Raw genomic sequence first — 17,332 nt, 5'->3', positions numbered from 1 at the left:
GGAGTTTGTCTTGGGATATTTAATCTTTGTCATGAAAAATCATATATCACATAAGACTGGGGCAGTATAAGCATGTGGGCCTCTTAGGGATGCTGGGAACTGGATACATATCAGGCAAACTGTGTACTGGTTCAACTTGAACCTGACTCTGACTCATCATGGTGCCATTTGTGAGGTACTACTATCTGTTGTGAACTGTGTGAGATTTAAAACAGTGAAGCCCATAAACTGTAGTGAGTTAAAATGGTGGAAGATATAAATTGTGATAGATATAAGAGAAGGTGAGTAAATTTTGACCGCAGAAATATGTTTCACTACAGTGTCTTGGGTTTTAAATCAAATATAAGGTGGTCGCCAGGGAAATATTCCCAATTATTCAAATACCCAAGTCAATTGGGTTTTATAGAGATTTTAATTAACAATACAATGAGTAATCAAAGAAAGAGAGAGAGAGAGTAAGAAAGGAATAAGTATGAAGGGCCTCAAGCCAATATAACCTAGACCTGAGTCTTAAGAGAGAAATCAGTCAGTTTTTTTAACACTCACCACAAGGTCTGACTAAACAAGGATTCTAGTAACACCAGGCCAGCTCCATCTCAGCTGACTTCACCAGAGAGCCTTCCAGTCAGATACTGTTCCAAAGGGCCTCTCTCCAGAGCCTCCAGAGGGACAGAGTCCCCTTAGAGGAGCTCCAGCAAGACCTCCTTAGAGATTGTCCTCCAAAAGCTTCCCTTCTCCAGAGCCTCTCTCAAGAGATTCTTCCCAAGCGATCCTCAACAGAGATCCTCCAAAAGGATTTCTCCAAAAGGATATCCTTTTTCTTATATAGGGGTTTTTTTTCCCATGTCACCTCCCCTAAGTCCCCACATCTACCAGTCACTGTAGATGCTTTCCAAAGGACTGCCCATCTGAATTCCTGCTAAGTAGACAAATCTCCTCAGAAAGTCTGAACCAGTGAAAAGACAGCTGAGTCAACTAATCTCATTAAGACAAAACTTGCTGGACCCTTTTAGGTACCTAGCATCTCATTGTATCAATTCTAAAAACAGGCCTGGCTCAAAGAACTCCTTGCCCCACCATAAGCATGGATCAAAGTACTTTCTTTGTTTAGCAAGGAGTTTTCTGCCCTAAAGCAGTCTTAAGTACAGGTGGAATAGAGGTCCTCCCATTTCTGATCCTGGCGAGTTCTCACATCAAAATGGGGAATGTTTCTTACTAGGGAATTTGAGGATTCCTCAATGTGGAGTAAAATTTTTAACATTCATAAGTCTGTGAAATTTTAAGGTTTACAACTGTTGGGGTTCTCTTGGGCTGACTTGGTATATTTCATTCCCTGTTCTAGGCAGGGGATAGCTCAAGATTTCTGAATAATCAAAGAATTTCTTGAGATCCCAGCATACTGGGAAGAGGTTTTGATGAGTGTAGTGGATTGTTCCAACACTTTCACCCTCTCCTGTGTGATAATTAAAATGTTTTGAGAGCAAGGGAAATATATAACAATTATGACCACTGAAATATGTTTTCTACTGTGTCTTGGTTTTATATAAATATAAGATTGTCACCAGGGAATATATTCCTAATTTATGAATATGCCCAAGCCAACTGGGTTTTATAGAGAAATTTAATTTATAATACACTGATTAATCAATAGAAAAAGAGAGAAAGTAAGAAAGGAATAAGAATGAATAAATCAGTCAGTTGGTTTTATCACTCACCCAAGATCTCTCTAGGTAAGGCTTCTCATGCCAACCTCAGGCTCCACCTTCAAGAGAGCCTCCTTTCAAGAAATGTTCCAGAGAATCCTTCTCCTGACTCCTCCTGAGTTCTCATTCCACAGCCTCCTTCAAAACCTCTCCAGGAGCTCTCCCTCCAGGACCTCTCTCCTCTCAGACTCCTTCAGAGCAAAACCTCTCAGAGCCAAAACCTCTGGAACTCTCTCTCTGTCCTCAGCTCCCGCTATCTTTAAGGAAACCATCTAAGGTCCCTCCCCTCAGTTCTCACATCTACCAATCACTGTTGATGTCTCCCCTGTGCCAATGGTGGCTCTAGTTTAACCCAGGACCGCCCAGAGGTCTGTGGCTTTGCACATGTCTGTTGAAGGTCATATTCTCAAATAATTAAATCTTGATCTTGCTGCAGCCCATCCTAAATCCTGTTACTCTGAGAAGGGTGGAGATTGTAAGTTCCAAGACCAGGTTCTGTCATTCCAAGTATCTCTATTGTATCAATTCTAAAATCAATCATGACTCAAAGAACTTCCTGTTCTATGCTAAAGTATAGGTCAAAACCCTTTCCATTGTTTAGCAAAAGGTTTCTGTCCTAAAGTAGTCTTAAGTAGGGAGAAAAAAGATCCTCCCATGCCAAGGGGTTTCACATTCCAATAGAGTTCTTACTATCAGTAGGAAATTTTTTCCAAGTATGAAATTTCCCAATGGTGAAATCTCCAACATTCATAAGTCTAAGAAATTTTAAGGTTTACAACTGTCAATCAAGAGTAACTAATATCCCAAAATAGAAAAAAAATTCCTTAGAGTTTATAAAAATGGCTTTTAATATGGGAACCTAACGGCTTTCTATTACTAATTAGGGTTAGAATAAGGCCAATGAATCATTGTGCTTGCTGTGGATGTTCCCCAATCCTAATACATTCATTGTAGAGGTTGGGAAGTACTGACAATTTGATAATGTTCAAAATAGCATGCTTGAGTATACATTATGACAGAAAGCCTATTATTTAATTCAAATTGGTCTTAGTACTAAGTTCTTACCAGAAAAGACCACTGTACAAATCATATCTACATCCATATAAAATTATATGTATAGGTAGACATAGACACATACATGGTTGAGCACATGTATATGTGTGTATAATTATCTCATGTTTTAAGAGGGAGTTTCTGTTATCACTATATTGTCAATTAAATTGCCCTTCTAAAATTTTCATAGAACTATAATGGATTTTAGAGATCAAGTCTAATTTTCTCATTTAAGAGAAAAAAACTGACTTTCACTTCTCTGGATTTTTCCACTAGACAATGAAAGTGATGTCCTTTCTTGTTTCCCTATCTCTAAGCTCTCTGCACACTAATAATTTTTACCCAAGAAATTCACTTGTCTCATATACAACTTTCCATTTACACATATTTGATGGATCTCCATTGCCTAATTATTTGAGACCTGACTCCTTATCCTGGCATTCAAAGCTCATTTAAAATCCATGTCTCAAACCTTAGGTCATATTTTTATCCCTTGCATCCTCAAGGTTCCAATAAAAGGAGACTATCTGGTATCCCTAATCACTTTCCCACCCAATGCCTTTCTTTATGATTCTCATCTTCCCCATTGGTGTATTATCTATCCTTTAATGTATAACTAAAATAACACTTCCACTCTGAAGTCTTCCTTTATTTTTCTCCCAAATCCTTGCCCCATAATGATTCTTGATCTCATAGCATTTTGCTCTCCTTTTATGAGAAGCAGTATGGCATGGGACATGAAGTAATGGGTTTGGGGCCAGGAAATCTTAAATTCAAATAAAGTCCCCAATATGTATTACCCATGTATTTTGGGGAGAATTCACTTAACTTTTCTGAGATTCAGTGTTGTCATCTGTGAAATTATGATGATGGTTAGATAGAGCTGGTGCATCTGAAAATTCTGAAAAAAACTACATTATTTGTTTATTGTGAGACTCAAATGATATAATAAAAAGATTTATATAGCATGTCCCAAAAAATTTAGTTCAGTTTAAGCTAAATAGCTTAAACTTCACTTAGACTATTGGAGTATTCTAAATCTCAGTGATTCTCCTCTGAGTATATCTTATTTGTATAATGGTTGTTATACATATCTATACATATACATATCTATACATATCTTACAAACTCTGCCAGTATGTAACATCCTCTGAGGCACAAAGCAAGCCTTATTTATGCTTCTAACACTCTTTGATATAGACTGCTTAGATTGTCTCCTCTTGCCCCAAGATATGGAAGAGAGTGTAGCTAGAGATCTGGTCAACATCTCTGAATGCAGTCTCTAACTTATAGACTCAAGAAGGTGCATTAGAGGGTATTTGGGCCGAATGTTTGATTTCACAAATGAGAAAACCAAGGTATTAAGTTATATGCCTATGATTTGAATTCAAATCCTCTAGCTCTAGATCATTTCCTCTGAATGCCCAGTATACCACGCTGACTCTGAAGGAATTCTACCAGTCCTTGCGTTTAGGTTTATCTGGCTTCCACATGTTTGTTATAATCCAATTGGCATATGGACTACTTATAAGAGGATTTTCTCCCTTTGTTGGCTTCAAGACAAAAACCACTTCATTCTTCATATCTGCAGATCATCCAGACTCCTTCTATTGGTTAGATAGAGCTGGTGCTCTGTGTCACAGATATATTGTGCAGCTTCATTTTCCCAAACCAGAACAGCATGATGAGCTAGGATGGCCACAAGGTAGGTAATTATGTTTTGTATCTTTCTTGTATGTGTAAATGATCCACTAGTGGATTGATCATTATAAATAAACACTCTAGTTCAACAATATGAAGCTTTTTCTCTATTCCTAGAAATTTTGATGCTGATTAGCATACCCTCAAGAGCCTTCATTAGGCATGTGAGGCTCTTAACACGTTAGCTGAATGACTAAATGAAGTCTACAGAGATTCTATGCCCACAATTTCTAAGAGTGTACACTGTTATTACTACCATACTGTTCAATTTCTAGGTTTGTCATTCCCTTTCTGGGACATCTTCATCATATATTGAACTGATGGCCTTTCTGGCACACTTAAAGTCAATGGTATGACAGGAATGGAATAGACATAGAGAATTAATTTCCCCTATTTCAAGAATGTTTTATCATTAAATTATTTTTCTCTAGGCAGAATAATTAATTCCTTTCTTTATTCCTGAAAAGCTCTCCCTTTCCCATCTTTAATCTTGTCAGTTGATTCATCTAGACTTTCTGAAAATTCCTCAGTTTTCTTCTTAGCTGTGGAGCCTCAAAGTGAACTAGAGTTAAGTTGAATGCCCAATGAAATTATACAGTTTGGTGAAATATTTCATAGCTAGTATTTTCTACATGTCTGGCATACCAAGAAAAATTGAAATAGCTATGCCTCATGTGAGGGAAGAGTAGGAAGCTCTGATATTAAATCAATCACTATAGTTACATAATGGGGTGAGCTCAATTTCAAAGGACTGGACATTTAACTCTCCATTTCTTTTGGAGAAGAGGAATTATGGCAGATTTAATCATGCTGCAAAGCACTGCAAACAAAACACTGCTGGAGAAGTGGAATAAAGGATATCATCAAATAAAAGTGGGGCTACTGTGTGATATAAATGTAGATATGGATATAGAGAACTAACTGGGAGACAATTCATGGAATCCATTGGCAACTCCCTAATGTTACTAGAATTTGCAGAAGATCACCTCCAAAATATTGGATTTACTCCCCATGGAAGATATATAAGAAGATATAAAAAAGAACTGTACAGGATAAGCAGGCAAGGATTAGCTTTGATTTGTGTCTTTGAAGGTAGTACCCACATTAATGGAATTACAAATTCATCCAAGTGTTGAGCTACTCTGAAATTCCCAAAAGGTATATGCTATTTCAAGGCACAATGTGTCTATGACATTACTGAAGTAGATACTTCCTTCACTTACATGGCACACAGATTATTTTTCTCATACCATTCAGTTTTCCTCAAGGTCTTCCCATAAATATGCCACTCTTAGTCCACCCAGCACACTACATTCCTATTTTTATTCATTTTTCAAGGGTAGGGGGAAAATACTCTGACCATATCCTGGCTATCCCTAATTTTTCAAGTGATGAGCTCATCTTCTTTTTTATTCATATAAATCCTAAAGGTTATATTTTAAGGTGTTTCTTGCATGCCAGGTGTTAATAATGTACTGTCATCTATTTATATTCACTCTTCCATTGCCTTTAGGGTCACATGCATGTTGGATCCTTTAGAAATCATAGTAGGTTATGTTTCATTGGCGTTGTTGTTCAATCATGTTCAACTATTTGTGACCCCATTTGAAGTTTTCTTGCAAAGATACTGGAGTGGTTTCGCCATTTTCTTCTCCAGCTCATTACCCAAATGATGAAAGTGAGGCAAACAGGGACAAGGAACATTCCCAGGGTGACATAGCTAGTAAGTATTTGAGGATGGATTTGAACTTAGGTCTTCCTGATGCCCTGACCAGCACCCTATCCATTGTGCCAGCTAGATGAAAGTTTGATAAACACTAGTATGACATTACTATTTAAAAGAAAAAACAATTGAGCATGGATAGCAGGGACAGCACAGTACAGGAACAGCTCAGGATGGTTTGAGGTACTGTGCAATTTTCAGCTATGATTCAGCCTGTTACACTTGGGGGAAAAAAATCTTCTTTGCAAAATCACTTTCTATACCAGTTGAAAAATAGAGGGCAGAATATATTTGCTAAAAAACAGGTTCCCATTTTAATTTCGTTTACATTTAAATTGGTATATATTTCCATGCATGCATATGTGTGAATTAGAGTAGAATGATTCTCTCCTCACACATTGGATGGAATCTAGCATAACTGATATGTTTTTGTATTTATAAGTGTCAACATTTTTTATTTGGCTTTCAGACAGTTCCTATGTGGTTAGGAATGGTGGTCTGATAGCATATTCGAATGAAATGCAATTAATCTGGATTTACATTGAAAATCTCTTCCTCTCCTTACTGTTCCTACCTAGAACAGCTCATAAGAAATTGATAAGTTTCTTAAAGCTCTTATTGTTTATTCTGCACAGCTTACATAAAACAGAATGTTGCTCACTTAAAAGAATCTCAGTTCAATAAAAATAAAATAAATGAAGCCTTTGGTTAGATAGCCTGCTAAAGAAAGAGTTCTTGTGTCATCTCAAATCCAGTATTTTGGTCAGAGGCCAAAATATCCAATTGTTCATGGGATGCTTAGATCCCTATGTCTAAGGTTAAAATAACTGGGCACACCCTTTCTGAAATGCATCCTGGCCTCTGGCTAAATCTGAGATTAGACTTGCTCAAGTTCATCCTAAAGGGCAGAACAAGAATCAATGGATGAAAACTATAGACAGGCAGATTTAGTCAGAGGACCTGGATTTTTGACCCAGTTCTGCTACTTACAGCCTATATGATATCAATTAAGTTAACCTCTTTGGGTCTCAGCTTCCTTCTTCATTTGTAAAATGAGAAGATTGGAATAACTAGCTACTAAAGTCCATTGCAGTTCTAAATTATATGGCCTTGGGTAAGGCACAATCCTACACTTAAAGCCTTTGTTGTGCAACTATAAGTCCTTGAATGTAAAAACCCACAGAAGGATGAGTAAGTTATATGATGAATTCTGGACACTGTCAACAAAATCTCTGAATAAGTTACACAAAAAGGATCTCATTTTTGCCAGTGGGAATGGGATATGTTAGGGGCAGAAATAAAACAAAAGAGAGGTGGGATAGTAAAGAATTAATAACTACTGTAACTGTCTCTCCATTTTTGCCTTTGCCATAAGAAACAAAGCCCCTTTATATCAAGGCCCAAAGGATTCTGGGTAATGAAAGCTATCCAATTATTTTCCTTAATATTTACAAAATATTGCATTCATTTCTGAGTTTTTGAAACAAGCAGGTAAAAACAATTACTTCACAAAATACTTCAGGAACACAAAGAAAAAAACAAATATCAAGATAAAGGTCTTTGATATTTCCAATCACTACTCCTAGTTCTTGCCATAAAAATAAATAAATCTAATACCTCTTCTATATATTAATTTTTAAGTATTTGAAGACAGCTATCATATCCCCTTCAAGACATCTCTTCTTAAGACTAAATGTTACCAAGTGTGATCTCTATGGCATGAACTAAAGGTCCTTCACCATCCTGTTAGTCGTCCTCTTGAAACTTTTTAGCATTTTAGACTTTCCCAAATTGTGCTTCTCAGAACTTAATATATTCCACCAGATATATTTTAACAAGGGTGGAGTTCAACAAGATTCTGATCTCCCTATTCCTAAATACTAAATTTGCATTAGTTTTCTTAGCTTTATAACACAGTGTTGATTTAGCTTTCAGGTCACTAAAACCCCACAACTTTTTTAGATGACTGTATATAATTATACCTCTCTGATCTTTTATCTATGCTTTCTGGACCTCTGCTTTTTTCCTTATTGCTTCTTTTGAAATTGTGGGGTTTCAACTAGTTGTTCTCAAAAGTTCCTTAGAATTATGAATTTCAGGGCTTTAGGATTGTATCTGTGTGAACTTAGGCAAGTCAGTTCTTTATTCTGCATCTCAGTTTCCATCTCCATAAAATAAGGGGATTCTTCATTAGCATTTATGGTTCTTTCTATCAACTGGAAAATAACTTAATGAAGATGACTTACCCAAACTGCCCTTTGTTGTTGTTTCATGCAGATGAATCCCAGCATGCATCTTGTGATGCAAATACAGAGATCTTTGATCTATGTATCAAACATAACTGGCATCAATAGTGTGTTTTCAAGTTTACAAAATATTTTACAAACTTTTAAGACTCACAGAAACCACAATAGATACGGCAGGTATTATAATCTCCATGTCACAGATGAGTAAATTGATACAGAGAGGTAAAGTTAATTGTCTAAGCTCATACAACTTCTAAGAATTCAGGGCAAGATTTGGGCCTGGATTTCCCTGTGCTGGGTTATCTTTCCTTTCATCTAAAAAAGGTAGAGATCTCCCAAAGTCTCTGCTTCTATAAATTCACTGGGAGAATAGCAATGGCTTGGTCTTTAGAGTCTGTCTACACTGCACTATTAGGTAAAGCCAAATAAAACTGAACTGATTTATAAGCACATTGTAAGTGCCACAAAAAATATCTAGGTACATCCAGACAGAAGTAGATCAATATCAATTTGTGCAGTATTTGGCATGGGATTGAAATGTATAATTAGCAGTATCAGACTGTCTCCAGGGTCAAAACCAAAAGAAGGAGGGAACAAGTATTTGAGTAATGTAGCTAAGCCACTCTTGTATTAAAGGATCATATATTTTGAGTTTCAAGGAACCACAGAAGTTATATAATCCAATCCCATTCATTTGACAATTAATGAAACTGACATTTGAGAACATTAAGTGAATTGTCCAAGGTCACATAGGAAGTGGCCGAGTCAAGATTCAAACCCAGATCTACTGACTTTAAATTCAGTGGATCTTATTCTGCATCATAGCATATAATCATTTGCTTCACTTGGCCTACTTTCACTCAACGCCAGAAGAATAGATAAAGTTAGTTACAACAAGCACAACCACCACCCAAGAATAAATTATTTTTTCCCAAGATTCCATAGCAATTAGATAGTGTTTCATACTATTAAATTAGTTCCTCTTGCTTTCTACAGGCAGTGATGGCTCAACTACAGTATTATTATCTAGATCTCACAAAGGGAGTACAGTAAGTTGGGTAGTGATGGGAAATAAAGAAAAGGTAGTTCACTCCACCTGCCCACCTGGTCCTTTTCAGTTTTTCATCCCAGTTAATTTGCAACTTGGGACATTAAGTAGAAGAAAAGCATCCCCTCATCATGATTCAATGAAACTTAGACCCCTGACTAAAGAGTAGGATAGCAACTAATAGGAATTTGGGGGTTATTACTCAAATAAGACTTTGGACTAAGATTCTGAGAGGTAGGTAAGACAAAATCAGAATAACTTCAAAATATAGACAAGGGTAACTAAAGGCTTCCCTAGCTAGAAAACTAGGAGTAGATGGCTGGGGTCTACATCACAAAAAAGAGAAAAATAACTCCTGGGACTATAATCTTATTCAATTGGAGACTACTCTTTTTATAGTGTCACAACATAGGTCATGGGAGCTTGGGGACATAAACCAAGACATCAGAGATGATCAGGGTAATTCTATCACCAAAAGACCATCAGTGACTCTGAAGCAGCAGATATGTGATGGGACACTTGTCATGCATGATTTTGTGTGTCCCTTCATGCATTTTCCCTTGTTACATGTATTCTTTTCATGTGTCACCTTCCTAACTAGTGCAAGGGAATCTTTGTGAGTCTAAATCTCACCTCAGACACTTACTAGCTATAAGATCCTGGAAAAGTCACTTAACCTAGTTTGCTTCAGTTTCTCCATCCATAAAATTAACTGAAAAGGGAGTTCAGAAGCAGCAAGAGTTGAGTCCTCTATGAAAATCCTTCCACATCAATAAAAAACAAAAGCATTTCAAGGGGGACAGAAGACCAAATCCAACAATAGGATGGAGCCAAGGGACCCTTCTGTATGATCTAACTGAAAAATGTATGCTGAGAAGGTTGAATTCTGGGTTTAAGGAAAAGAAAAAAGGAAGGTCCCAAGACCTTTCCCCCACCTATTGTGCTGAGACTTGGACAGCTGTTGAGATCTTGGGACAAGGTCTCCAGTCAAGAGGGAATGCCTTGCTACCACAACTAATCAAGGCTCAGGGCTCTGACCACAGCTGGCTGAGAGGCAGATGGAAGAGAAGGGCAGAGAGGAGGGCATCCTGGATAGAGCATTCAGCTACCACTCCTCCATTTTGTTCCTCTGTCTCTGGAAGTTTTGACCTGGGGCACATTCAGCTCTGCAGATCAGCTCAACTGGCTTAATCTAGTTTACCAATAGGGCAGATAAGAAGCCTCCAGAGGGCAGAAAAGCTCAATCTCCAACTCCCCTCCCCCACCTACTGTACTGAGACCCACAAAAACAATCTAGCTGACTGGGATCCAAGGGCAAAGGGTGCAACCTCAACAGAGTAGCTTGGTACCACCATGGGAACCTCAGGGCTCTGGTCAGGCAGCTGGCAGGGAGGTGGCTGGCAGAAAGAAAGAGGAAAGGATGAGGGTAGCTACCTTCAGCCTCCATACCTTCACCTTCACTTTTACTTTCTGCTGGCAGCTGGGGAAGATCTGGCCTCAGGACTCATTAATACAACCAGTCAGCTCCATCAATCTAATCCAGTTAATCAGCAGAGCAGAGAAGAAGCCCCTTCATGACAGAAAATGAATTGGAGAAATAAATGGCAAACCACTCCAGCATTTGTGCCAAGAAAACCCTGAGTGAGTTCATAAAGGGTTGGACATGATTGAAAATAACTCAAAAACAACAAAAAAACTATGAGAGATTACAACTCTCTATGTATAGGGGAATCTTTTGTATTGCTTTTTGATATATTTTATGATTAAAAACCTTTTGTTTTACATCAATGCTTCCTAAATTCATCAGGTCAAGTTAGTCCCATTGGTGGGAGCTGGTGAAATATGATTCTGAATGGATGCTGATCCATTAAGTGACTATCCTCAATAGGATTCCTGAAGATGTATGTATATGGTATTTGTATTTAGGAGGTGGAATGGAGAATGGTCTCTGTATCTGTTTCTAAGGTTTTCATTAATGAAACTAAATATGAGATTTTAACTGATGAAAAGGCACCTAGGCAATGTACTGGTTAAAACTCTGAGCCTGGAGTTAAGAAGACCTAAGTTCAAATCTGACCTTAGATACCCACTACCAGTGTGACCCTGGGCAAATCATTTAACCTGTTTGCCTCAGTATCTTTATTTGCACTTTCCTCCTAAGATTGATGTGAGGATCAAATGAGACACTATTTATAAAGCACTTAATTCAGTGTCTGGAACATAGTATATAAAATGTTTATTATCATTATTAAAATTGGCATTTAGTTGCAGCAAAGGAACTGAATGAGAAGAGGCATATAGATGAAGATTGACTTGGAAGTAGGTTTGGGCACTGAAAAAAAAAATGGATCATCATATGAGCAGACTTCCTATGCTTGAATCTCACACTGAGCTCTGCAGTGCTACTTATAGACCACAAGATGTACAACTGAGCAAAACACACAGGGGGTTAACTTCATTAATGAATGGATAGCTACAGAATTCACAGAAAGTGGCATAGTATAAAAAGACAAATCGCAGAATAAGACTTTCATAAATGGAAAGAATTGTAGAGTATCTGATCAGATGTATACCTATTTAGGAACTCACTGTGCTCAAAAAGAGCTATCAATAGATCAGGTGAAGGACAACAAAGACAGAGGAATCACAAGAGCCCATTTCATTTTTGGACAGCTCAAAATGTAAGGAACATTTTCTTCATATCAAATGAAAGTCTGATTTTGTATGAATGCAACACATTCCTAGCAGAATAAGTTCTCTTTACCATGACATATCTGAAAATGCTTGAGGACAACTATTACATGCACACTCCCAAGTTTTCTCTTCTTCAGACTTAACAACCCAACTTCCTTGGGGCTAAATATCCATCTACATATGGCAGGGTAATGAGATACCTAACTACTCCTATAGATGTGTTCTAGCTTGTAAAATTGTTTCCTACATTGTGGTAGGAAGAACTGAATACAATATTCCAGATGTTGTCTGGCCAAACAGGGTTACCAATACAGCAGGACAATTAGCTACCTTATTCTGGACTTGTATTGATGTGACCTAAGGCTTTTTTAGCCTTTATGCCTTTCATAACACATTGTTAATTCACTACTGAACTTCTCTAACAGCAAAACTCCAAATATTTTAGATTCATTTTTTTAAATCACCTATCATGGCCTAAGATCCAGGGATATAAAGAAGAATAAAAGGTCCTTGAGCCCAAGGCTTGTAGGGGCAAAAAGGAGCTATGCAGTTAAATCAATGGAAAATACAAACAGAATATGTTGTGCAGTGATACCCAATTTTTTTTTGATACCCAATCTTTTATTGGCAAAGTTGTTGGTTCTTAAATCCACCCATATTTATTTATTTATTAGGGTTGGAGAGACCTTAGAGGTCATCTATGTCATATTATTTATTTGTTTGTTTATTATTTATTAATTAATTTATTTGTATTTTTCCATGGTTAAATGATTCATGTTCTCTCCCTCTTTGTTCCCAGAGCTGACAAACAATTTCACTAGGTTATACATGTATTATCACTCAACACCTTTTTCCACATTATTCATTTTTGTAATAGTGATTTTTTAAAAACCCAAACCCTGGGTCCTATATCCATACAAATAAGTAATAAATCATATGGTATTTTTCCCCTGCATTTCTACTCCCACAGTTCTTCCTTTCAATGTGGATAGCATTCTTTCTCATAAGTCACTGGCATTATCCTGATCACTGAATTGCTATTAGTAGCAAAGTCTATTACATTTGATTGTTCCATAATGTTTCAGTTACTGTGAAGAATGTTCTGGTTGAGTTTATTTCACTCTGCATCAATTTCATGTGGGTCTTTCCAGTTTTTATAGAAATATAGCAGTTTATCATTCCTTATTGCACAATAGTTTTCCATCACTACCATATACTACAATTTGTTCAGCAATTTCCCAATTGAGGGACACTCCCTTATTTTCCAATTTTTTTGCCTCCACAAAGAATACAGCTATGAATATTTTGTACAACACTTTTTAAATTATCTCTTTGGGGTACAAACCTAGTAGAGGTATTGCTGGATCAAAGGGCATGAATTCTTGTAAAGGCCTTTGGGTATAATTCCAAATTGCCTTCCAGAATGGTTGGATCAATTTACAACTCCACCAAGAATCCATTAGTGTTGCAATTTTGCCACATCCCCTCCAACATTTATTATTTTTCTTTACTGTCATATTGGACAATCTGCTAAGTATGAGGTGGTATCTCAGAGGGATTTAGAACACTTTCCCACATGATTATTGATAGTTTTGATTTCTTCATCTCAAAACTGCTTATTCATATCCCTTGACCATTTGTCAATTGAGTAAATGGCTTAATTTCTTGTAAATTAAACTTAATTCCTTATATATTTGAGAAATTAGACCTTTGTCAGAGAATTTTGATATAAATTTCCCCCAGTTTCTTGTTTCCCTTCTAATTTTGTTTGCATTGTTTTTGTTTGTAAAAAACCTTTTTAATTTAATGTAATCAAAATTATTCATTTTACATCTTGTTCTCTATCTCTTGCTTGGTCTTTAATTTCTTCCTTTCCCATAGATCTGATGGGTATACTATTCTATGTTCACCTAATTCGCTTAAAATTGCCTTCTTCATATTTATCATTTATACTTTTGAATTTATCTTGGTATAGGGTTTGAGATGTAGTTCTAAACCTAATTTTCCCCATAAGGTTTTCCAACATTCCTAGCAGTTTTTGTCCCCAAAGGCTTGGATCTTTGGGTTTATCAAACACTAGCTTGCTGATATCATTTATTCCAAGTCTATTCCATTGATCCACCTTTCTATCTCTTAGCCAGTACCAGATTGTTTTGATGCTCACTGCTTTATAGTACAATTTAAGATCTAGTAGTACTGGGCCCCCATCTCTCCCATTTTTTTCATTAATTCCCTTGATATCCTTGATCTTTTGTTCTCCCAAATGAACTTTGTTATATTTTCTAATCTAGATGCTACACCATTTGGTGCATATATATTAAGTACTGATATTTTTCATTGTCTATACTACCTTTTATCAAGATGTAATTACCTTCCTTATCTCTTTTGATCAAATCTATTGTTGCTTTAACTCTATCTGAGATCTCGATTGCTACTCCTACCTTCTTTGTCTCAGTTGCAACCCAACAGATTCTGCTCCAGCCTCTTACCTTTACCCTGTGTATGTCTACCTGCCTCAAGTGTGTTTCTTCTAAAGAATATATGGTAGGTTTCTGGTTTTTAATCTATTCTGCTATCTGCTTCTGTTCTATGGGTAAATTCATTCTATTTATATTCATAAAGTTTTGGTTACCCTCTGTGTATTCCCCTCCATTTTGACCTCCTCCTTTAATCTTGATGTTTCTTCTTTCATTTTTCCCTCCCCTCCAGTGTTTTGCTTTTAGTCAGTCTCCCCTCTTCCCCCTCCCTTATGTTATTCCCCTTACCACCATCTCCCTTCTTATTCCCCTCTTAATATAGGACCTTTTGATTGCCCACCAACCTCTCCCTCCCTTGGATTACTCCTCTCCCTCCCACCCCCTTTCTTATTCTACTTCTACTTCTCTGTAGGGTAAGATACTACTCTATACCCCAGTGAATCTGGCTGTTCTTCCCTCTTTGAGCCAATTCCAGTGAGAGTATGGTTTGTCACCTATCACTAGCCTCTTCCTCCCATTGTATTGGTCTTCTTCCTCCTACCCCCATACTTTTTTTATGTGATATATTTTTTATTTTACTTTTATTTTCCCATTTCTCTTAGTATTATACTCTTTTTAATTAGTTTTATATATTTTGACATCATCCTAAATAGCTCAGTATCTCACCCTCTATGTATACTTCTTCTAACTACTATGATAATGCTAAGAATTTTTAAGAGTTATCAATGTTATCATTCCATATAGGAATATAAGTCATTTGACCTTATTCAAGCCCTTAAACAGAAAATTTGAGGTCCAAATATAAAATCCCAGAGAAGCATAAAAAGGTAAATAAGAAAGAGAAAAAAAATTAAGTCTGGTCTTTTCTTCAGGAATGCTTAGAAATCTTCTATTTTATTAAATAACCATACTTTCCTCTGAAGGAATATAATTAGTTTTGCTTGGTAGTTAATTCTTGGTTATAAACCCAGTTCCTCTGCCTTCTGAAATATCATATTATGAGCCTTCACGTTCTTCTATGTAGAGGCTGCCATATTTTGTGTGATCCTGACTGGGACTCCATGATATCTGAATTGTTTCTTTCTAGCTGCTTGTGGTATTTTCTTCCAGGCCTGGGACCTCTTGAACTTGGCTATAATATTCCTTGGAGTTGTCATTTGGGGATTTAATGCAGCAGGTGATCTGTGGATTCTTTTATTCTCTATTTTACCCTCTTGTTCAAGACTATAAGGGCAGTTTTCTTGGATAATTTCCTGTAGTATGATGCCTAAGCATTTTTTTGGTCATGACTTTTGGACAATCCAGTAATTCTTAAATTGTCTCTCTTGAATCTATTTTCCATGTCATTTTTTTCAGTCAGATATTTCATATTTTCTTCTATTTTTTCATCATTTTGATTTGATTTTATTGTTTCTTGATATCTTGTGAAGTCATTAGTTTCTAATTGCCCAATTCTAATTTTTAAAGACTGAATTTCTTTCCATTCCCTTTTGATCCTCCTTTTCAAATTGGTCCATTCTTCTTTTTAAGACATTCTTTTTATCCTTTAACATTTTTGCTTTTTTTTTTTTTGCTCATTTTCCAGTTGGTCCATTCTGGCTTTTTAAAACATTATTTTCTTTTTTTAATGCATGTTCCTCTGTTTCCAGATAATTTAATTTGCTTTTTATGCTGTTGTTTTCCTTTTCCCATTTTTCTTCAATCTGTCTTATTTGATTTTTTAAATTCTTTTTTTTTTTGAGATCTTCCTGAGACTGACTCCAATTCCCTGGATTTTTTGAGGTTTTGCTTGAAGTTCCTTGGATCCCATTGTCCCCTGTTGGTTCTGTTCTTTCTTCTTCATTCCTGTAGAAACTTTTAATCGTTACCTCCTTCTTTTATTATTCATCTTCCACTCCAGGACTGTAAACTCATCCCTCTGTTGGTTTACTGGAACAGGGTGTTTGAGCTGCTCTGCCCTGGAGGGAATCTTCAGTTTTCTCTATCCTCTGCTGGTATACTGGATTAGACCAGTTAAACTGACCTGTTATGCTAATCTGCCCTTAGGCCAAATCTTCATTGTAACCAGCAGCCCCAGAGACTGAGGGTGCCCAAACAGATGCTCCCTCCCCAAGTTCCTCCCTGTCAGCACTGTCAGAGCCTTGGACCTTGTGTTGTGGGTCTGAGGTACTCCACCACAGTTGAAGCCCCCACATGGGAATCCCATGATTAGCTCACATCTGATCACAGTAGATGGGAGCGAAGTGTCCAGTATCTTCCTTATTCCATGGAAATCGACTCTCTCTCTCTCTCTACCTACTTTTCAAGTTGTGTTCAGTAGGAGAGTCCTATGGCTCCATCTTGTTGTTGGGTTTGGATTTCTGTCCTTTTTGAAGCACTTTTTAAAGATCGGTATGGAAAGAGAGTCAGAGAGGTTTCAGTTTTTGGTGCTCCTATGCTGCCATCTTGACCACTCTGCAGAACTTTTTATTGATCTGAGATAATTTTATTTTCCTTGGTTGTCACCATATCCAGTGCCTTCTGATTTTTTATTCATAGACAAAACACATGATATATAAGAATGAGGATTCTATTCAGTCTATATGTCTTTGATTCTTATTTTTCCCTAATCCTGATCTATATTTCCTTCCATCTATATTTAATACCACTTTTCTATTGAAGTTGCCACATATCACAAAATATATGTT

The sequence above is a fragment of the Monodelphis domestica genome, chromosome X (assembly GCF_027887165.1).
Source record: "Monodelphis domestica isolate mMonDom1 chromosome X, mMonDom1.pri, whole genome shotgun sequence".
Classification (NCBI taxonomy): domain Eukaryota; kingdom Metazoa; phylum Chordata; class Mammalia; order Didelphimorphia; family Didelphidae; genus Monodelphis; species Monodelphis domestica.
This window is presented reverse-complemented; position numbering follows the sequence as displayed.